General features: G+C 39.7%; 1 protein-coding gene and 1 non-coding gene across 4 annotated transcripts in view; one reads left to right on the plus strand and one right to left on the minus strand.

The window, feature by feature from the left end:
* The window catches only part of Ptprg (protein tyrosine phosphatase receptor type G), a 693,584-nt gene that overhangs the window by 266,674 nt on the left and 404,006 nt on the right, over positions 1-22,904 (plus strand). The gene's annotated exons all lie outside the window — the stretch shown is intronic.
* LOC138824908 (small nucleolar RNA SNORA33) lies at positions 1,769-1,899 on the minus strand. Its single transcript, XR_011371223.1, has one exon. It is a non-coding gene; the product is annotated as a small nucleolar RNA SNORA33 (small nucleolar RNA).

The raw sequence follows: 22,904 nt of genomic DNA on the forward strand, positions 1-22,904 counted from the left end.
TCTGTAGGCACCTGAAATAATACAGTGCCAGGACGGACTTAGAAGGATTGAGATATTTAAGCTAGCTAGGCCTCCACTCGTACCTTTAGAACCCACTTTTAGAACTCCTTTTCCTTCAGGTATGTTTCTTAAATATGTTGGTAGTTCAGCTGACTGAAGTAGAATTGAGATATTTAAAGGTTACTCTATTTTCACTATTAGTTTGTATTTATGGTTACCATCACATACTAACCATTATTTTAACCATCACATTTTCCTGGTTTAAAAAAAAATTGCAATGTTTCAGAGAGATCTCATTTTCCCACTGGTTCCCTAATACCAGGGCTTTCTACTTCTCCAATAAAAGCTATTGCTGGGTTTGTTTGTATATTACTGGTTTGCTTGTGTGCTCAATGTGAGTCTGAGTGTGTCCCCTGGGGAAATATTTATTGTCATTGGGTCTTTCTTTCAAAACTGTAGAAACTAAATATAGTTAGGTGAATGTGTGTCTGGATAGATAATATACTTTTAAAGTGAGCTTTGGCACATTTGTGATTTATATATGTTGTCTCCATTAATTTTTCTGGATTTTCTTCATGTTTTAAACTGCTGGGAAGGATTTTCTTAGTGTGGCTATCCTTGGTGCTCTATCTACTTTTCCTTCCTGGTTGATAATATTATTTATATGTTATTGACATTCACAGTACTACTTTTTCAGACACCTCAGCAGCCTGAGTGTGTAATATACACCACTGTTTATGAAAGCCATATTTAAAACTTTGAATAAATATAGCAAGAATGAGAGCACCATCTTTCAGCTAATCTTAAGGGATTTTTTTTTTCAAAGCATGACTTTTTTTTTTTTTTGTGCCATGGGATGCCGTAAAAGGTAGGTCTTGGTTTTATATCCCCATGTTATATCTTTCTGAGGCTGCTCCATGGGCAACTGCACGGGGATTTCTTAGCTCCTATATAACACAGAGCATGTGAGATGTGAAGAATGTGAAATGTGTAGACGTGAATGCTGATGCTACAGTGGAGAGAGATCATTTCTATTTCAGATATAAATAATAGGTTAGGTGTGATTTTTATTTTTCAAAGCATTAGCTATTGCTTTTTTTGTCCTGCTGAGGAATAGCAAAGTATCCTGGCTATTGAACACCTAGCACTAAGACAGGGTCCTCAAATAATACAAAATGAACTGGTGCTGTGTCAGAGAGTGCCACTGAGTTTCAAGTGAGGGTGGATTTTATTGGAGAAGGACAAGAGAAGCTGGTAAAAAAATCTTTGGGAAAGCTGAAATCCCAGCTGAGAGGGTATTACATTTGGGGATGAATTTAACTCAAAGTTTTTGTCATTATGTTTAATGTTTTTTGTTTTTTTTTTTTAAACATTGTACAGTGGGCCTGCTCTAGGGAAGAGCACGTCCTCCGTTTGAATCAATGGTCCATCAAGAAAGGAAAATACTGAAGCAATAGAAAACCAATTCCTCCCTTCCTCCCAGCTATTGGAAAGGCAGAAGTAGAAAAGATTCTTCTAAAATGGCGGGGATTAAAGGTGTGCACCATCATTCTCAGTATGTTCTTACATATAGCAATTGAGATTAGAGATTCCCTAGTTTAGAGTTTTGGTATGGATAGTGCTATGAGAGGGTTTTTTGTTTTTGTTTTTGTTTTTTTCCTTCAAAAAAGGTTACATGCAGTTTGTTGAAATTTTGAAGTTTCATTTAAGTTCTTAGCATTATTAATAGTAGTAAAGACTTTTGACAATGCTTCCCAGTATATAAATTTGTTATAGCCATTCTCAGGGGCCTTAATGACTTTGCTTGTCCTTAAGGCTTGTATCATGGCATAATTATTGCCAGCTTGATCTAAATCTCTGCCTATACACGTTTAGGTAAGCAGACTCACTGGCTGGCTTTCACTTTTGCTTTTAATGGCCTCATTTGAAAGTACAAATTAGAAAGCTTTGTTAACAAGAAGTTTTCAGGTTTCATTGTCCTTTGGAATTGTTGCTGTATAATTTTTTTCCCTAATGTTTGATGAGATGCTTTGTTGATGATTAAAAATCTGTGATGTGATATAATTGGCATAAATAATTTCAAACCATTAAACTTTTGAGGTCATTTGTTTGCAAAAAATACATGAAGAATACATTGGACTAAGACTTTTAGTGTAGGGAAACTGATTCTCAATGTTTTGGAATTAATTTTTAGGGAGTCTAACAGTCATATCTGTGTTAATAGTCTTCTTACTACATTGTTTGAAGACAATATAGTCTGCCTTTGTCAGAAAAAGATAATTGTTTTTGTTTTTATTTGTTTTGCCAGTCCTGGGGCTTAAACTCAGGGCCTGGGCACTGTCGCTGAGCTGCTTTTGCCCAAGATTAGCACTCTACCACTTGAGCTACAGCACCACTTCCAGCTTTTTCTGTGTATGTGGTACTGAGGAATCAAACCCAGAGCTTTATGCATGCTAGGCACTCTACCACTAAGCCACCTTCCCAGCGCAAGATTTTTTTGTTATTTTTGTTGACCATACAGGAACTTCAAACTTTTTCCTCCCATTGCTACCCAGTACTTGTACTACATTATAAATCTTCTGTCCATCCTTATCTTCTGGACACCCTTTCCAGGCCTTAGTAATCTCTATTGCAATCTCTACTGCTTTCAGATCAACCTTTTAGCTTCCACACATACGTGAGATAACACAGTGTTTGTCTTTCTGTGCTTGCTCTCTTGCACATCCACGCCTGGGCAGCTTTTCATTTTTGAATTTACTGTAAGTATAAAAAACCTTGAGCCTCAATGTTCTCATTTGTAAAATTGGTCTGATTTCCCCTGCTTTGGTCAGCCTGTGATGAGAAGTTATTTTTGGAAGGTACATAAAGAATTCAGGGGAGGGGAGGGGAGGCTAGGAAGGGAATAGAGTAGCCTGAGGATGTGGTTCTGTGGTAGAACAGATGTGTAATATGTATGAGGCTTCATTGTTTCAAACAAACAAACAAACAATTAAGATTCCAAGACAGGGAAGCAAGAGGTTTTTCTTTGTTGTTGTTGTTTTTAATGTACTATGTGATTTCTTTTTCCTTTTGTGTATTTTTTCCCTATGGTTTATCCCCTATTGTCATTGTTTTTTATTTTGGTACCCTGGGTATTGTATATATGTTTATCTGATTTGGAGAAGAGACAACAAAATGGTGAGACAAAGGACAAAGAGCAAACAAATGTAGCAGCAATACTCACAAGACAGTATGTTGGAAATTATCTGTATAACTGTGTGTGGGGGGGGGTTGAGGGAAGTGGGAGAAATGTACTCTACTTACCACGTGTTACTGTAACCCCTCTGTACATCACCTTGACAATAATGTTTTTTAAAAAAAGATTCTATTGTCGCTATTTGCTCTATTTCCTTCTTCCCCATAAAGTCTTTATGCTATTTCAAAGCACTGTGATTCTTTTTTTTTCCCTTTAAAGTCTAGGTTTCTTGATTGTATACCTGCTTGCAGTTTTGCAAATTAGCAAGACCTATGGAAGTAGATTAGACTAGATAAAGTACAAACAAAGTGCTTCTTTCCTGAAACAGGAACCCTTTGAGTGGTCTTATATGAAGGTTTCTACCAGATGGGCTAATGTGAAATAATGTAGAAGGAAATTCTGATGCTATGGTACAGGCAGATCATTTGTATTTCAGATATAAAGCTGTAGGTATATTTGGACGTGATGTTTCTGAATTGACTATTTTTTTCCATTTCATATAATTTTGAATGACTTGTTCTTGGTGAGTGAATAACCATTTCTGCATTATGTCTTTTTTTTCCACTAAAGTTGGAGCAACAGGATTTAGAATGGCATGACGCCTCTTGGAGATGGTCAGGATTTAATTTTTTCCTTTTTTTGTTGTTGTGGGAAAGTTCCACAGTTACTATGCATTTTTTCTTTGTATTTTTAATTGGTTGTGGGGCTTGAACTCAAGGCCTAGGCACTGTCCTAGAGCCTCTTCGTGTTCAAGGTTAGCACTCTACCAACTTGAGCCACAGTTTTTGAGTGGTTAATTTGAGGTAAGAATCTCGTGGGGACTTTTCTGCCCAGGCTGGCCTCAAACCATGATCCTCAGGCTCACGAGTAGCTAGGATTTCATGTGTGAGACATCAGCACTTGATTCTATGTGTTTCTTGTATTGGGCAAACCTTTCTTAGCCAGCTTGGAGCCCAACCTCCTGCATAGGTCCTGAAGGTCTCCAAGCTGTGGAATTGCAACTTCTAGCCTAAAAAGTTATAGGATATGAAGTTTTCACAAGTGGACTCTGGTTCTACTTTATCTCTGGCCTCTCTTCTCCTGAATGGATTAATTTTTCTAGCCGCTCCTGCAGCACTGTGCAACAATAATGATGTCCTTTAAGTTTTGAAGCATTAGAGTTTGGCTTTGGCTTTGCCTCACCTCCCATTGAAACATATTTCTGTGTCCCTCTGAGCATACATCATTCTTTTTTGTTGTTGTTGTTGGCCGTGGGGCCTGAACTCTGGGCCTGGGCACTGTCCCTCGCTCTTCAGCTCAAGGCTAGTGCTCAACCACTTGAGCCACAGTACCACTTCCGGTTTTCTGAGTGGTTTATTGGAGATGGCAACACAGGCTGGCTTTGAACCACGATCCTCAGCTCTCAGCCTCCTGAGTGGCTAGGATTATAGGCGTGAGTCATCGGCGCCTAGCTGCATACATAATTCTTTTCTGCCTTGTCTACTCACCACTGAGTTTTCCTTTCCCCTCTTTCCTCCCTGCTTCCTTTATTGTCTTGGCATCTGCAGGCCTAGGTATTAGTAATGCTAGTCAACGTTGATGGTTTCTAGCTCTCCTGTTTGTGTTGAACATTAAGATAAAAAATGCATCTAAATTGTAAAATACACACAACATACATTCCATGTTGAAGTGCATGGATCAGTGACAGTACAGTCACAGTGTGATGCAAATGTTCCACAGTTTAGTTCCAGAACTTTCTAAACATCCCCAGATGGAAACCTCATACCCATTAAGTGGTCACTCTCCATTTCCTGCTCTTCTCTATCTCTCTTATCAACTTTCAGAGACCATGAAATTTTGAGGGTATTTAAAAATTATAAAATATATGTCCTTTCATCTGTAGTGAAAGAACAAACCAGAGGAATCCTGACATGAAGTCTTAGATGCAATGTCTTTTTAAATCTGTGTTTTGGGGGGTGGTATACTGGGGCTTGAACTCAGGACTTTGTAGTCTCACTTGGCTTTTTCACCAAGGCTGGCAATATACCACTTTATCATACCACCACTCCTAGCTTTTTGCAAGTTAATTGGAGATTAACAAGCTAACAAACTGGATTTTTCTGCCGGGGCTGGCTTTTTACTGTGATCTTCAGATCTCAGACTCCTGAGTGTTTAGGATTACAGGCATGAACCCTTTGTCCACGTCTGGCTTCATAGTATCATTTTTACTCTTGGCATTCCACTTTCCTACCCAACCTATTGCTCAACCATTTGTTCCCCACTCTATTCTCATTGGGTGCCTAAAATCATCTCTGATTTGATGCATGAAATAATTTCTGATTTTAATCATTCTGATTATTTGTAAGTATGGAATTGGAATTGCAGTGTACCCTTCGCTTTGTAAGTCTTTTTTGAAAAGGATTTTATGAACACATCTCCAGGTCACTTTAAATAACTCTTTAACTCATTCATTCTACAGCTCTGTAATATTTTGAAGTATGAGTAACCCATGAATTTCTCCATTGTGCTGTAATTAATGTAGAGAAATTCTGTGGTGAAAGGCTGGATATGTAGACTTTGGTCCCTTTTGTATGTGAGGGCACTGAGCCGCAGAGGATAGATCAGTTCCCTGACGTCCCCTACACAGCACTGCTCTGTGACAGTGTCATTCCATGCCTTCCAGGTTCATGAAGCTCAGGTCTAATTCCAGTGCATTTTCTCTGCATGTTGTTCCTTCATTTTTAAAGACAAAGGCCCCTTTTTTGTTTGGTCACTTCCCTTCATCCATGAGTCGTCCCTCCTCTCATGATTCTGCATGTGTCTAATGCTTTTGCTTTACTTCCTCTAAAGAACTTCATACAGTAGGTATTTGCCAGTTTCGCAGCTGAGGCACCAATGCTTCATGACTCCAGAAATCTCACACTGAAATATCTTATTTAAAGTTAGGATCTTTTAAGATCTTAGTGTATGTTATATTCCTTTACTTACATGAAGTATATCTGGAGAGTTGGAATGACGTGTTTAAGTTCATACAGCCCTCCAGTGGCCACGGCATGACTTGAATTCACTTCTGCTCAATTCACATCCCATCCTGGATGCCAGATACGTAATTTCTCCCTTGGCAAATTCATTGAATGGTAGTGGTACCTGTAACACTATGTGGAAGTAGATTTGACATTCGGATTCATTAATAATAACTTTATTGAGTGGGATAGGCCAATGGAGGAGACTGGAGAGAAGTCAAAGTGGCAATTTAAGTGCCATGGGTTGCCTCTATCCCCATATAGTGATGATTTTTTAATATGTCTACAGAATTATTTGATTTCACTGATTATAAGAGTTAGCTTAGTGATGATTCAGAAAGTCAGGTGAGGATCTGTGTCTCATTAAACTTTGTGACTAAATATTTGTTATGCATTCTTTATCTTCCTCCTCCCCCTATTTCCTTTATTTATGTGTGAGTGTGTGTGTGTGTGTGTGTGTGTGTGTGTGTGTGTGTGTGTGTGTGTGTGTGTGTGTGTGTGTGTGTGGTGTGTGTGCACATGTACATGTGCCCTAGCTCTAAGTTTTAGTTCTCTTCTGTCCCTGAGCTTTTTTTGGTCAAAGCTGCCTCTCTACTATGTGAGCCACAGCTCTACTTTCAGCTTTTTAGTGATTATATTTTTTTTCTTTTCTTTTTTTTCTAAATAAGTTTTTTATTGTGAAAATACCATACAGAGGGGTTACAATTCCATGAGCAAGGTAATGAATACATTTCCTATCAAGCATTGTTGCCTCTTCCTTTGTTTTTCCCTTACCATCCCTGACCTCCCATCTCCACGACTACACTTGAGATAAGAGTCTCATGGACTTTCTTGCCTGGCTGGCTTCAAACCATGATCTTTGGATCTCAGCTTTCTGAATATCTAGGATTACTGATGTGAATACCAGCACTTAGCTCTTGCTTTCATTAAAAATTTAAAAAATAGTATATTTAAGTAGTTGTAAGAAGAGGTGTGTTTCAATGTGTCACTTTTTGAGTACAATGCTTCTTGATCAGTTCCATCTCACCCATCTTTCTTTCCCAACTGCAGCATCTGTACAACTTATGTGTTTCCATTTTCACATGTACATTGAATATTATGAACCTTTTTTTGTCTTTATTTATCTGCCCTCTTTCACCTGACTTTCTTCCTTCTAACAACACAAGTCTCAAGGACTTCTCTGCCTGGGCTGACTTCAAATCACAATCCTCAGATCCCAGCCTTCTGGGTAACTAGGATTACTAGTATTACTAGATTACTAGGATTACTGGGTAACTAGGTGTGACAATGCTTGTCTGATGCTTTTACTTTTTGGAACTGATTGGATTATACTTTGCTTATTGATACTGTTGTTGGTGTCTTTCCACTAATTTGGGAAGACTCATGTAAGTTTAATTATTTTATCGACTTTATCAGTATATTGCTATTGAATGTAGAGTTTATGAAAGTAATTGATTTTTTTGCAGTCAAAAACTATGTTCACTTCTCTTCAGAAGAAATGATGTAGAATGAGTTAAACTGATCTATATCAATCTTAGCACTGTGGACAGTGGGGCTGGATAAGTTTCCATTGTAAGAAGGCCAACGTGGGCATTAAAGAATATTTACTGACCTCCTGGCTTCTACTTGAAGGAAGAAAATAACAACTCCCCCTACTACCTTACTTTCTTAACTTTGACAACTGGAAATTTCTCCAAACATTGCTGGCCTAATATCCCATGAGCAAAATGGCCTGACTGAGAATTCCTTGGTTACACCGTACCTTACTTTCAATAGTGTCATACATTTCTGGAAGATAAATTACGCTGTGGTAAATTTGCACTTCAAATGCTAGATGGGTCACAAGAAAGGATGCAGAAATTATGAGCCCTTATTACCATGAAGCAAATGGTGGTCAGCTCTTCTTCCTGGTAAGACAGAGCAGGAAAGCCAGAAATACAGACATTCCTGCTACAGCAAAGGTGGCACACTCGTCCCAAAGCCTAATTCACAAAGTTAATGGAGAAGACTGTTCTGCAAGCCAATGTGTCACTCCTATGAATAATGTTACCAATTCATTGATCTTATTTCTCTTGAAAGGATATTGCCTATAAGAGTTCTTTTATAGCCAATTGTGTGCTTAGAAATGAGCACAATTTTCCATTTAGTTTGTAAAAACAAGCCTGCAACCAGTATAATATTTACAACAGAAATGTTACATAATCATGGGATTAAACCAAGTGGTTTTCCATGTATCAATTATTTTTTCAGTTGAGTACACTTTTGGTTTTTGGTTAGGAAAAAAAAAACTTTTAGGCTATTAGGTATTCTATGTGTATTTGTTTGAACAAGAGAATGAGTATTTATTAGTATTTTAATTAAAAAGCACACTATTATAAAAAATGGCTTTTCTCTAAAACAGGTTTTCAGTGCCTGCTTAGGGGAATTAGAATAATGGCAGCTTTGCTGCTTCCTTTGCTAGGAAAATCTTTTAAACTTTTAATTATGATGCCTTTATGTATATTTGGAGAGGACTATAAATTGAAATTTAAAGATTAAAACCGCAGTGCTTATATCTAGCATGATACACTAGCTCATTACAGACTCCTTTAAATAAACTATCTACTCATAAATTCGGAAATAAATGTCCTTTTTTTCATCATCTGAAATGTGCAGGATATATCAAAAAGAATTTAAAAAGATTGACCAAAAAGTTTCTCAAAGAATATTTTCATGACTATACTTCTGACTTGTTTAGGAGGGTCACTAATCCAAAGAAGGTTAAACTTGTGGAAATTCTCAAAAGAAATGCTAGGATCACTTTGAAAAATCATAGTATTTAAAATTCATATTCATATTCATTTATTTAAGCATCTAAAGACCCTGAAATCCTGTATCATGATCATACTTCTGAACATTTGGTTTATATCTATGATGTGCTCAATATTGTTAAATACTTTAGGGAGCATTTTAGTCCATAAAATGATTTTGTAGAATGAGGAATTCATATCCTCAGGAGGGTTATCAAGTAGCTAAAGCCACAGTGTTATTTATCAAGTCAGACTTAAACTCAAATCTGATTTGAATTACCCTTTATCTAGAATCAGAAAATGTTACAAGAGGGAAAAAATGAGCCCCTGTGACCTCATGTCTGAACTTCCCATTATAACGGCGTCCCTTAGTCATTCCTGCCTTCATCTGTGGAAATCTCTGTTCAGAAAAAATAATATGGAAGTCTCAAGAAAAGTTGACACAAAGGGTGATTGATTGTTTGAGGCCCTAGTTGGTTCTACCTGAGTGTTTCATTTGTCAACCCCTGTGTTCTAGAATCCTAACTTATTTAGTTTAAAATAAGGAAACAGAATTATAGAAAAAGCTAATGAACGATCAATGCATGGTAGATCAGTTGTAAAAATAATGACCTGAGTCTAAGTTTCTTGAGAGATACTACCAGAATTGCCTTTCTCTTAGACTGATTTTAAGTAATAAAATACACAGCTATCTATGTCATTTGATCTGCATGGTGAGTAACTTTTTCTATGCTTATATTTTTCTGTACCACTGCAAATACTTCCTTGTATACTTTTTTTCTAGCACTTAAAATCATCTGGACATGGTCTATTTTGATTAATGGATTTTACCATTTATTAATGCTGAAAAACAGTGAGGGATTCTAGTATGTATATCACTCTAAAATCATGTGGGGTTGCTTAAGTGTGTTACTTGAGGTAGAGGAGGAAGAACTCTGTCTAGAGTGAAAAGTTCTGCCTCCAGCTTGGCTTTGGTACTGGTTGGTTAAAAGGCCTAGAGTAGAAAGGAAGACCTGTCCCTGGATCTTAGGTCTTCTAATTATCATCTTGGATCTTGCTGTAGTTTGCGCTGTCCTTTCAGCATCACAGACTTCTGGATAACTTTTTCTCTGCGGTAGAAACCCATTGGTTGATGACAAATATACGCTGTTTACCCTCAAGTCCTAGAAAGTAACTGGCTTTTCAATAATAAAACTATTCAGACCATTAAAGTTTCATTTCCAGTTGTATAAACTATGATAGAGAGATATAAACAGCCAGATGCTGGTGACTTATACCTGTAATCCTAGTTACTCAGAAGGCTGAGATCTCAGGATCTTGGTTCAAAGCCAGCCTGGGCAGGAGAGTTTGTGAAACTCAAATCTATAACCACCAAAAAGTCAGAAGTGGAGCTGTGGTTCAACTGATAGAGTGCCAACCTTGAGTGAAAAATCTCAGAGACAATGCCCAGGCCCTGAGTTCTAGCCCTAGAAATGGCACCAAAAATAAGTAAATAAATAAATAAATAAATGCATAAACAAAAAAGAGACAGACAGACAGAAACAAAGGAAGGAAGGAAGAAAGAAAAAGAAAAGCAAAGAAATAGCTCAATCATTACTCCTCTAAGCTTTTGTCAAAGGAGGAGTAGGGAGGCAGAAAACAAGAAAGATAATCACCATAGGAGCAAGAGCTGGAGAGGAGAAAATGCCACCTTCCCCTTTCCTGGTTAGCTATAGTTGGCTTTTAGTAGAATGCTGTCCTTTGTCTTCAAAGCCTTGGAGAAATGTTCCACATAAAAGAAGATGAAGCTCAGACCACTGAGGAGGCTTGCCTTTGTTGTTGTTTATGCACAAAGTATTATTCTCTGCTATTGGCAAAGTAATTTTCAGCTCCAGGTGAGCCCAGATCAGTCACAGTGGTTTTCACAAGCCTGAGAGGGAGGCCCAGAGTGGTGTTAATTAGTCCAAGTTGGGCAATGGAGAACCTGTGTTGACCCACTCCATTACACAGTGTTCCTCCAGTGGTGGGCATTCCACCACAGTCCTTGCTATAGAAGGGCAGTGGGTACTTCTGATGCCCATGGATTTTATTATGCTACTTAAATTCTCTGCCATGTGTCCTGATGGTAGGAGAGCATTACTGTTTCAGAGATGCAGTACAAGCTGTGAAATTAAATGAAAAAAAACCCATGGGGGTAGAACCAAGGCACATACAGAGGGAGATGGGGCAAATACTTTCACCCTCTTAAGGTAATAAATGTGCTGAAATGGTTTGAAACTTTGATATTGGCAGCTATAATAATGGCCTGGATTCCCTTGGCTAAAAGCCAGAAAAATTATCACTAGTCTGCTTTATAGAGCAGCAGGATCGAGTCACCTATCACTTATGTGGTTTGGGTCTTTGTTCTTGCTTGTAAAAATCTACATTGGGATTTTGTCCCCCTCCTGTTTTCTTAGTTTCTCTCTGATGTCAGCACAATTAGTATTAAGTCCCATCTTAATAGATGAATCTGAGAATGGTGTTTATAAATTCTTGGCACCATGATTGCCACAAATGTAAAGCAACAATTTGATTTCACAGGAACCCTCTCCTTCCTCCAACTGTATTTCTTAGCAGTTAATAAGATCCATGAGAATGAAATCTAATACCAGGTGCCTTTTTTTTTTTTTTTTCTGATGGGAAGTTCATTCCACCATTGTGGTTGTCTTGAATTCATGGAATTCAACTGCAGAAGCCTGTTAGACATCACTGGGCTGCCTGTTGTTTGGGCTATGCTCTGACAACTTCTTTTCCTTTGAGAAATGAGTTGACAGTGGATTGATACTATAAAATCACCAAGAATAGCCCTCTATCTGATCCGATGCTTTCCTTCATGAACTATCACCCCAGTATTTCTGGGGAGAAATGCATTATCCTAATTAATAAGCAAAAATTATCCCAGACACCAGTGGTAGGCCATTGCTTAAGCATTTTAGCACTGGAGCCGGGCGCTGGTGGCTCACACCTGTAATCCTAGCTACTCAGGAGGCTGAGATCTGAGGATTGCGGTTCAAAGCCAGCCCGGGCAGGAGAGACCGTGAGACTCCTATCTCCAATAAACCACCAGAAAACCGGAAGTGGCGCTGTAGCTCAAGTGGTAGAGCGCTCGCCTTGAGCTGAAGAGCTGAGGGACAGCGCCGCCCAGGCCCAGAGTTCAAGCCCCATGACAAAAAAAAAAAAAAAAAAAAAGAATGTCAAAGCATTTTAGCACTGGAGGGAAAAATGTAAGTGTTCTCAGAGCAGGTAAGGGAAGGAACAAGTGAATGTGGCCTGTGACAATGTTAATGAAGACCTTTGGGGTGTAAGTGCAGGTATTTTCCTGTAAAATTCTTTCAAATTTGTTAGTATGCGTGAACATTTCTATAATAACACACGAGGAGGAAGAATATAATGGAAACGTAATTGCTTTAAGTCTGGGAGCAGATGAGTTAAGAATGTTGTCTAAGGCTACAAGTCTCAGTGCTTTAGACTTGATTCCTGGCCTTCTCCCACTGGCCTTCCCAGAGAGCATCACCTGCTCACCCAGAAGGACGTGTCATGGGCAGCGGATGCCTCCATTTCTTCCTTTTGCCTTCTCTGCATTCTTCCTCAGCAAGGCTGTTATCTTTACTTGTTGTGGGACTCTGGCGTTCCTCAGGCAGCATGGCTCTGGGTTCCTAAAACAAAGTTTGCTTTTGTTCCCTGATCCTCTTTCTGAATTTTGTGTGAGTTCAACTTTTTCTTTCCCCCAGCCACCCTAGAATTCTAAACACATTGATAAATCAGGTTTCAGGAAAGGTCAGCCTGACATACATGCTGAGCCTTTCATTTACCCCTACATTAGAGGAGAGATGGTGTGTAAGGATGAGCAGATGATCTGGAATGAACCTCAACATTAGGAATTTCGTAGAATATGCTTTGCAATACCAATTCTGAAGAAGTTACTCAAGGTTGCAGTAATGGGTTCAAATCCTGTCCCTCGTTATAGTCCTTGGAAGGTCATTTTCATGTCTGAATCTTCTGTACTTCACATTCCTAAATAAGTATATAATCTGCAGGGGCCAGCAGGGGGGGGGTGCGGGGGGGGGGGTGGGGGTGGGGGGGGGAGGGCGGGGGGGGGCAGGGGAGGGGAGGGAGTATTCTTCCTGCTGTGTAAGGAGAACCTTTTTTGGCATTGTTCTGTCATTTCACCTTGTAGTTTATTTTTCCTCACCCAAGGAAAGGAAGGGATCTTAATAGTTGGTAGAAATGTTAAGACTTTGTCCTAGAGCATTCATCTCCAAAGGTATCCATCTTGGTGTGATGGAAGAGTAAGTGGATGGTTGCCGTGGTTTGGCTATTATTTGAGTATGGCCCTCCAGGGTTACTGTTTTGGAAGCTTGGTTCTCATTATGCAAGTGCTGAGGTACTAGAACCTCTTTGTTAGAGCTTACTAAAAAGTAATTTGATTGTTGAGGTCCCTGGCCTCAGGATTTAGTACATTTCTTGTGTCCTAACTCTACTCCCTGTTAATTCTCATGAGATAAGAGGCTATTACTTTCTGTTAAAACCTGGTGTCTGGCATCTGTATGAACATTTTATATCTTTCCTCATTGCATATTCTCCTGCCAAGATACCCTCCGTCATGAGAGTATCACAGATAGGGCACCATGAGCACCTGAACAGATAGCGCCACATAATCTTGGACTTTCAGCCTTCAGAACTGTGTGCTAAACCAACCATTTTTCCTTATGAATGACCCAGCCTTCCTACTTAGCTATAGTAGCAGAGGTTGGACTAGTATATACTGGCCCTACCCCATCCTGAGATAGCGGAGTATGTAGTTCTTCCAATTTTCTAATTCTGTCCAACGCAAGCGCAGGCTAAACTGAGCGTCTTAAAAGATTCTGGGGGAGAATTAAGGCAAATGCTGGGGGATTAGGAAACCACAGTCATTTGCTTGAAAGATCAAGTGTGATCTTTCTCTAATAAACTATCAAGTTCAGTTTTGCATGGTGAACTGAATTTGTTTCAGCTCTTAATTTTTCACCTTGTCACTGTAATTATCTGGTTGCCTTTGCCATCTTTAAATCTGGTTCACCAGCCACCCGGCACGCTCAAATAACCCAAGCATTTTAAGGTTTTCAATTCAACATCTGTGCTTTGGAAATTGAGAGGAGACCAAAATTTAGGAGTACATTAGGAGGAAGGCAGAGGAGACTGCAGGATCCATTGCCCTGTCATGTGTACTACCTATTTTCTCATTCTTACTAGATTGTTCCACAATGTTCCTCTCTACTCTTCTATCTAAATGGTTTGACAAAAACTCTGTCATGGGATTTTAGCATCTTGAAAGCCTTCTATGGCGGCATGTAACAGTCCCAGGGCACATTCAGCCATTCCCTCACTCGCTTACCCACTCTGAGACCATTTTATGTTTGCTCCCTCCAGTGCTAAGTGGTCAAGCAATTGGTTACCTCAGGTGTCTGGAAATTGGGGGTCATTTTTACTGATTAGTGGAAATGAAGGTGCTTTTTTCCTGAGGAATACTGGGAGTTGCTTTGTGTATGTAGCCAAGGAGAAATGCCTTTGGCTTTTCTGGGGTCAATATTTGTCAGAATCAAACATTATTCTCTCTTCCTTGCATACATGTGACACCAATACAACTATAACAATACTGATGGTGAGAATAATTGCAATTACCACTTAGCTAAATATTTGACCATCTCACTTAATTCTCTAGAAGTCCCAGAGCTATTATTACTACTACTACTACTACTACTACTACTACTACTACTACTACTACGACTACTACCATCACCACCACCATTTTTCTATTGATACAAAATGGGTACTACCGATCTCTATGCAAAGTATGTGTCCCATGAGTAGGGTAGTCAGGGTTTGAACTCATATACTCTCAACCTCATACCTAAGATTAATACCTGGGTAGTCTGTACCCAGTTCTTCCATTAAACCTAATATAAAATAGATAGGGTCAGGGATGCTGTCCTCTATATTCATACTGTTTTGGACCTTGTCATAATATAATTAGTCATCCCCCTATTGATAGGGCAGGTGACAGCAGGCTGCTTCCTTTTGCACAAGCCTAGTCATTTACCATGTCCTTCCTTTCTGCACATGTGTCTTCTGCCTTTGGAGCCAGATCTCAGAGTGTACTGCCCGAGGGTAACACATATTTCATGTGATGGTCAAATAGCGAGAGTAGTCCCTGAAGGCCTGGGGCATGGCCTGCTCTGTATTTTCTGCTGTGCTGCATCTGTACTCGTCTAGAAAATGCTGAGATTCAGCAGTTGTTCAAAAGGCACTGACAACTCATTATCTTCCTGTTGCCTGTTGGTTATCTCAAGTCTCCAAAACATAGTCAGGGTGACACAGAATTTAGCCCTGGTTCCTTTACAGATGTCATTGTAACTGTGTGAAGGAGATTGGTATGGGGGCAATTTCATGGTTGAACCAGGCAGGGGTCCCAGTGCTCACTTTCTTGTTGTGTGATAAGCCATGTGGTACAACCCCTCCTGAATCTACCGGTGGGCTGACTTTTATCTGTCCACTTCTTAGAAAAACTGTTTTAACTACCTCCGCTAATATATTGATGACTTATGACAAAGTAGTTTGATATAATCAACTTAAAAGAGGAAGGATTTATTTTGACTCTCAGTTTTCAAAGTTTCAGTCCATGGTCATCCCACTCCTTTGAGTGTATGCCTGTGATGAGGTAGAAACCATGGGAGAAAGACCTAGTGGAAGAAAGGTGCTTACAGCATGGCAGCCAGGAAGCTGAGAAGCAAACAGAAAGAAACTAGAGACAAGTGATACTCATCAAAGCCATACTCTTCATGATCCATTTCCTCCACCTAGACTCCACCTCTGAATAGCCTATTTAACTAAGTATGAAGTTGTGAGATTAGGATCTTTGGTATCTAGTTACTTCTCAATATCTCCACCAGTTTTGGATTCAACACATTTATAACAACTACATATAATTTTGTTGTTTTATGTTGTCTATTAAACATCTGTACTTCCTTTGTCTCCATCCCGCTGCAAGTACTTTTCATTTTTACCAGGGTAAAAATGAAGACATTTGCATGTCTTGGATCATTTTCTTCAATTTTCTTTTTCTTTCTACCAGAGGAGAATAAGGTGGTGTTAGATACAAAGTAGGAGACTTCTGTCCCTACTTTGTAGGTCTGTGAGAAGTTGGCCTGTGGCCGAGGGACACATCTCCTTTCTGGAACAATTGTCTAGGGGCTGGAGAAAGAAGTGAGATAGCTATTATTTTGTATAAGCTACATTGTGCAGAATTGTCCCTCTTTGAAAGTGATTCTTTCTTGTTCTGGCTGAAGCTTCGGTTTTTGGTAGAAGAGAGGGTGCAGGAGAGCTAGAATTCAAATTAAGAGAGTTTGATAGGCATTGCAAAGTTTCTTACCCACTAGGGAGAACAGAACTTTTCCAACCAGACTGAGTCCTTTATTAGATGCCCAGGATTGGAAATGGATCAGTAGCAAATGGCCAACTGGTCCTGAACATTCTGTCTGGAGCTGAGCAGGGTTTTCTTACTGCTATGATTCAGTGACAGCAGGCATTTATGGATGCCCCTCTGGGTGCCTGGCATGGCCTCCTACTCTTTGTTTCCCAGAAGCTGCAGCCCTCCATGGCCAACAAGCAATTGCATATGGAGGCATATTCACTATTGCTGTTGTGCTGAGTTGGTTTCCTGAAGGGAGAATGGTTAAATGGATAATTGATGGATACAGAAAGCCAAAGGAAGTAGGTGCTAGCTGTGTAACTAGTTAAGAACCTGTCCATGTATAGTTGACATTGATAATCTTTCCAAAGTCTTTTCATTTATATCCCATAATAATAATAATAATAATAATTTTAGTACTTCATTGCTTCAATGAGTCATATGTCTAGATTTTTACATTTGATCAATTTGATCAATTTATTACGTACTTCTTGCTATTAAGAGGGTGTGTATGTGTGTGTTTGTGTGTGTGTGTGTGTGTGTGTGTGTGTGTGTGTGTGTCTGTTACTGGGGATCGAACTCAGAGCGTTGTACTTGCTAGGCAAGCACTTTCCCACTGAGCTACATCCCAACCCAACTCCTTGCTAGTAAAAAGAAACAATTGGGCCAGGTTCTGGTGTGGTTCGTGCCTATAATCTAATTACTCAGGAGGCTGTGATATGAGGATCCTGGGCAGGAAAATTCATGAGATTCTTAACTCTAATTAACTGCCAAAAAGCCAAAAGTGGATATGTGGCTCAAGTGGTAGAAAACTAGCTTTTAGCAAAAAATCTCAAGGATAGCACCCAGGCTTTGAGATCAAGCTCCAGGACTGGTATGCATTCACACGTGTGGACATGTGTGTGTGCGTGTGCGTGTGTACACATTTGCATGTACATATGTGCTTGCACGTGCGTATGTGCACGCACACACACACACACACACACACACACACACACACACACAATATTGGAGGCTCAGAAGTGGAATGTGGTATCTATGGCGACACATTTGGTAAATTGTAGAAGCAGGTTTTAGGGCAGACTTTCCCAACTTGACAGTTCTGAGCTTCAGTCTGAACCTGATCTCTACCTTTCCTTTCTTTAGAGTGCTTGTCCTGTGACCCAATTTTGTGCTAGCCTCTGAGTTCAGCCTTTTCCATGTTAGCTCTTTCTGTTCACACCCATCAATGGGCTGGGTCTATGCAGTGGATCCTCTTATTCCTGATCATGGAGAAATGCCCTTTCCCCCCAAGATCAGAGAATACAAGGTATCTTTCATGATATGCTCTGCTTCCAGACCTTTCAGTATCGACTCAGAATTAATTCCAAAACCCATCAGTGATATAAGAAAGGTTTGGAAGAACCCAGTCCCTGCTTATCTCATTGTCTTTATTTCCTGCCTCGTTCTCCCAAGCATCCTCGGCTCCCTGTGTCCAACCCTGGGCCTTTGCATGCTGGCTCTCTCCTGCCTCCTTCGGCCTTTTCCCTGTTCATCTCCATGTGCCCACTCTCTTTTCTGTTAAATTTTCTGTTGGGTAAAGTGAACACATTTGGCTTCTAGAACTATTCCAAGACCCATTTGTAACAAAAATTGTTTGCAAAGGAATAGTTGTTCCTTGAGTAAACATGAGAAGGCAAACCATGCAAGGTTGAGGTCAAATACTATTTTTCAGGGTATTGGATGTTTCTAAGCCCAAACTCTGTAGTTTGTGGATTATTTTGAATTCCTCCAGGTGTGGGTCGTTGTAACTGTGAAATAACTTCATATTTTGTTTACCACACATGTCTCATTTTATGACTTGCTTAGGTTTTCTTTAAAATAAATATGTTATCAGAATTAGGGGATCCTCTGGCTTCTGTGGTATTTTTTGGTAAAGTGAATCTGACGTTCTCTGTGTTCTCCTCGCTTTGGAGGCTAGATTAGGACAGTGCTTTACTGAACCATCACTAGGCCTTTCCTGCTGTTCTCTTTACTTTAGCTTAGAGCAATCTGTTGTGGGCCATTTCATTATAGCTTTATAGTCATTTTGTACCTCCCAATGATGTTGCTACCTGAAAAATACTGAGTTTAGAGGGGGAATTGCACCCTGATGTCTTTCCAGAGTTTCCCTATTTCTCTGAAGTCTCTGTTTGATTTAGGATTTAGTATCTATCTGTACCTAGGGTCCAAATACCTGTGTTCTTCAAGAAGTACCCAGTGAAAGACCATCTTGTGGTTAGACCTCTTTTTTTTTTTTTCTTGTTGGTTGTGGGGCTTGAACACAGGGCCTGGGCACTGTCCCTGAGCCTCTTTGTGCTCAAGGCTGGTAGTAATCTACCACTTGAGCCATAGTGCCACTTCTGGCTTTGGTTGGCTAATTAGAGATAAGAGTCTCACAGGGACATTTCTGTCTGTCTGGCTTTGAACCACCATCCTCAGATCTCAGCCTCCCGAGTAGCTAGGATTACATAAGCCACCTATGTCTAGTAGCAGTTAGATCTTTCTGTGAAAGATTTTCACAGTTACTTGGCTGCATGTATTTAAAGAAAACAAAAAGCTAACATCCAGAATGAAAATTTGCCTTTGTGGCAAGTGGGTGCACAAGTTTCAGATAAACCCACCAGTTTCTCTGATAGGTTTACCTTGTGACTGTTTCGAAGTTATCAGGCTATTCTCAGAAGTCCTGGCTGCCATCCGGTGGGCAGAGTACCACAGAGAATAGATGAGATCTATCCTCATTTCCTCCTCTTCTTCCACTTCTTTCTTTTTCCTCTTCCTGCTCCTTCCTTCTTGCTTTCTTCTTCCTCATCTTCCTCTCTTCCCTCTGCCTTTATTATGGACCTGAGGAGCCGTTCTTCCACTGATCCCACTCACGTTAGGAGTTACGTTTCAATGAACTTTTGGGGGGATGAAAAGCAAGTATTCAGGTCACAGTATATGAAGAACCCCATGTTGCTTTATACAGTTTCAATATGAATAGTGTGTACCTAGATGCTTTTATATAAACTTTATTTTCAATGTTGGAAGGAGTGACATTGATCAAGATACATAATATTCATAAACTGCTTTGTTAAATGGCAGCTACTTTTTAAAAAACCTTGTTTTTGTTAGATACATATGTGTATGTATGTATATATATATATACACCTATACAGTAGGTATATGTATATGCATACTCATATGTGCATATATGTTTACCTAGATGTGTATATATACAGGTAATATATACACAGATATGTGTGTATATTTACATATGTGTATGCATATTTGGTCTTTACATAAGAAACTCTGCTTACACTCAATTTTCTATTACAAAATGGGAAAAATAATTTTTACATTCCACTTTGGATGATCAGTGATTACATAAAATGTATGAAAGTGGTGTGTGTTTAAATCATGAAGTCCTGCTGAAGTGTTTGGTAAAGGCAATCACCACAGTAATAATGGAGTCGTGCTAGGAATCGGTTTCTGAAACAAATGCAGTTATTTACAAAGAGCTCAATTAATGAATGTGACTTGGAATTTTCTTTTTTATGTCACTGTTCTGAATCAGCAGATACTTACACATAAAAATTCTGACTGGGAATTTTCTTGAAAAACCGAGCAGTTTTTGGCATGTCTGTCTCTGTGCTTAGAGTTTTCTTGTTATCTAGATTGAAGAGGGAATAGCTGAGATTTTTGAGGGTCCTCCTATATTCTACTTTTCTCTTACTACCTTTGGTTAGTTACAAAGCACAACCATGCAGTCTGCCTTCTTCACATACTTTGTTCTAAGAAAGGGAATTTTGTCTTCTGGGCCTTGTTGGATCTTGGCTGAGATTATTTGGCAGAATTCATAGTGATTTTATGAAAAGAAGAAAGTTTTGTTGATGTGGGGATTTGATTCTCTCCTGCTTTGTGTGTTAGAATTCACCTTGCATTTTCCTGTCTATTGATTGTAGGATAGAGTCTTTGGTTGTCTGGGGAGAGGGCCTGGAAATCACAGAGGCCTTTTGGATTTGTAGCTCCTATGCAATGTTGCCCGTTTGCCTCTACTTTTGAAGGAGATAAATTGCTCCCTCTCTTTCTCTTGCTGTTTCTCAGCAAGGCTGTTTAACTTTAAAGGCCATAAGCATCAAGGATCCAGGGATATGCATTTTGGAGCTGAGTGTTCTCATCCAGCCTTTCAGAAGCCTAGCTCTGAGCCGAAGCTTTCAGAGCCAAAGCTCTTGACAGCTGAAATCCCCCCTTGGTCTATTCAACAGTACAGCAATGACGGCTTCTAGGATAACATAGCATTTCTCATATCCTCCGTGGATAGACTGTGGCAACAGCAAGGGAAAACATTTTGCAAAATATCCTTTCTACACAGGACTGGGCCAAATAAGTCTTATTTACTGGGAAAAGTAGCATGCCTTTGCACAAAAGCATAGTCTTTCCAGTGCAGCAGGTATTTGAAATGCAGTCAGAGTTTTGGTTCTGGAGTTAGAATGAATTGGTTCTAGTATTTGGCTCTGTGGCTCTTTGGTTCTGTCGTCTTGGGTTAGTTACTAATTCTCTTGTGAGCTCCAGCTCCCTGCTTCTGTACAAGTGGAATTACATTTGGTTCTGAGCCTGAGAATGCGAAGCATTGAGATGATGCAGGTTGTTTTGTGTTCCCTAGCAGGAGTCTATGCCCACGCTGTAGTTGGCAGTCCTGTCCCCTACTTCATGTGATCTTCTGAAGAAGTGAAGTCACTTGAGTTCTGGTGGCTCATGCCTATAATCCTAGCTACCCAGGAGCCTGAGATCTGAAGATCAAGATTCAAAGCTTGGGCAGAACTGTCTTAGAGACTCTTCTTTCCAATTAAGTAGCAAACAACTGGAAGTGGAGGTATGGGTTAAGTGGAGAGCACGAGATTCTGAGTTCAAGCTCCAATGTAGGCAAAAAAAAAATACTCTCCCCAAAAATCTTTGGACTGGTTTGGAAGAGAGACTTTTAACATATCTCATCCCTGTATTCTCAGAATCACTGAAGAGTCAAGTCAGATGTAAAACATCCAGCCTGGTAAAACCACTGGATTTGCATAGGGTGATGCTGTCCTTGAAATTCCATTTCACTTTAGAGATCCTTATTTAGAAAATGTGGGAAGGTGATTGTGGGTCAGGCCCATCTAGCAGTAAGAGAATGAATTAACAGTTGTAAAATGTGACATTTTTACTTTTCCGTTTAGAAGTGCTACTGAGTGGAAATAAATGGATGCAGCCATTTGGGGGAGCTGTATAGTAGTTATTCAGCGAAGTCAAATAGCTGTATGTTGGTGGGGGGCATCAGATCATTCCTTTTACCATTTAGAGAAACGTTGGATATATATAGCTGGGGTGATGTGAATGAGTTTGCCAGGTCTACTAACATCTGGCCTTAGCTTGGCATGGCTGCCATTGGTTAGATGCTTTGCCATCTTCATACCATAGGAAACCATGCAACTACCTTTATATTTTGCCTGTATGATTTCATATCTAAAACAATAAAATGGACCTGAAGCAAACATGGCCAAACAAAAAAAAATATTGTTAAATAATGGTGGCAACTGTTTGGCTGTTTGGGGCTCATTGGTTATATATTTCTGGGTGTTTAAAAATAGTTTGAATCTTAGATTGCTGGCCCCAAAGAAGAAATTGAGCATAGAATACAGAATAGGTAGTATATGGCATTTGTTATTATGTCACGCAATACTGGTTTGTTGAGGAAAACAAACAGGGAATATGTGTTCAAATTGAAGTGTTTTAAATGGATATACGTATTTTAGGGGGAGGAGCTAGCTCACCTGTCTCCTCCCATTTGGAGTGACCAGGATGACTTCCTTTAGTTTCTGGAATTTATCATCCTCTCTCATTCTTCCTGGGTATGGAAGAGGCTGAAGCAGACACTCAGGCTTGTGCCTGTTCCTTTTCTTGGGCCACTAATCCAGTTGAACAATGGTTATTAAAATGGATTGCTTCTGTTTACTAGTGTCAGTATGTGCAACTGAGTAAATGTGATCTGTTCTTTCTGGTTATAGTTTGATAAGGGAACACATATTTGACTGTAGTTTCATAGTAACATAGTATAGGGACCCCTACATAACTAGAAGCTCTGAACAGACTGTATCTCCGGTATAAGAATATGGAGTGCTCAACAAAGCATCTTGTCCTTAACCCTCAACTTGTCTTGCCAGTTCAAGCTTCTTGAGCATAGTGGGCAGCTGCCTCTGGCCCCTGTTGGCTTGGCATTTCAAGCCTTTGAAATTTCAAAGTGGCCTTTGCTGATTCTCTTAAACCCCATCCCCTTGGGGAGCCTTTTCTCTTGAGTTATTCCTGTTGGCCCTGTGTCTACCATTTACCTTGTTAATTCAGATGTATTAAGTGGCACTGATGAGCTAGCAGTCTTTAAA

This window comes from Dipodomys merriami, unplaced genomic scaffold, assembly GCF_024711535.1.
Source record: "Dipodomys merriami isolate MVZ:Mamm:240054 unplaced genomic scaffold, mDipMer1.0.p SCAF_13, whole genome shotgun sequence".
Classification (NCBI taxonomy): Eukaryota; Metazoa; Chordata; class Mammalia; order Rodentia; family Heteromyidae; genus Dipodomys; species Dipodomys merriami.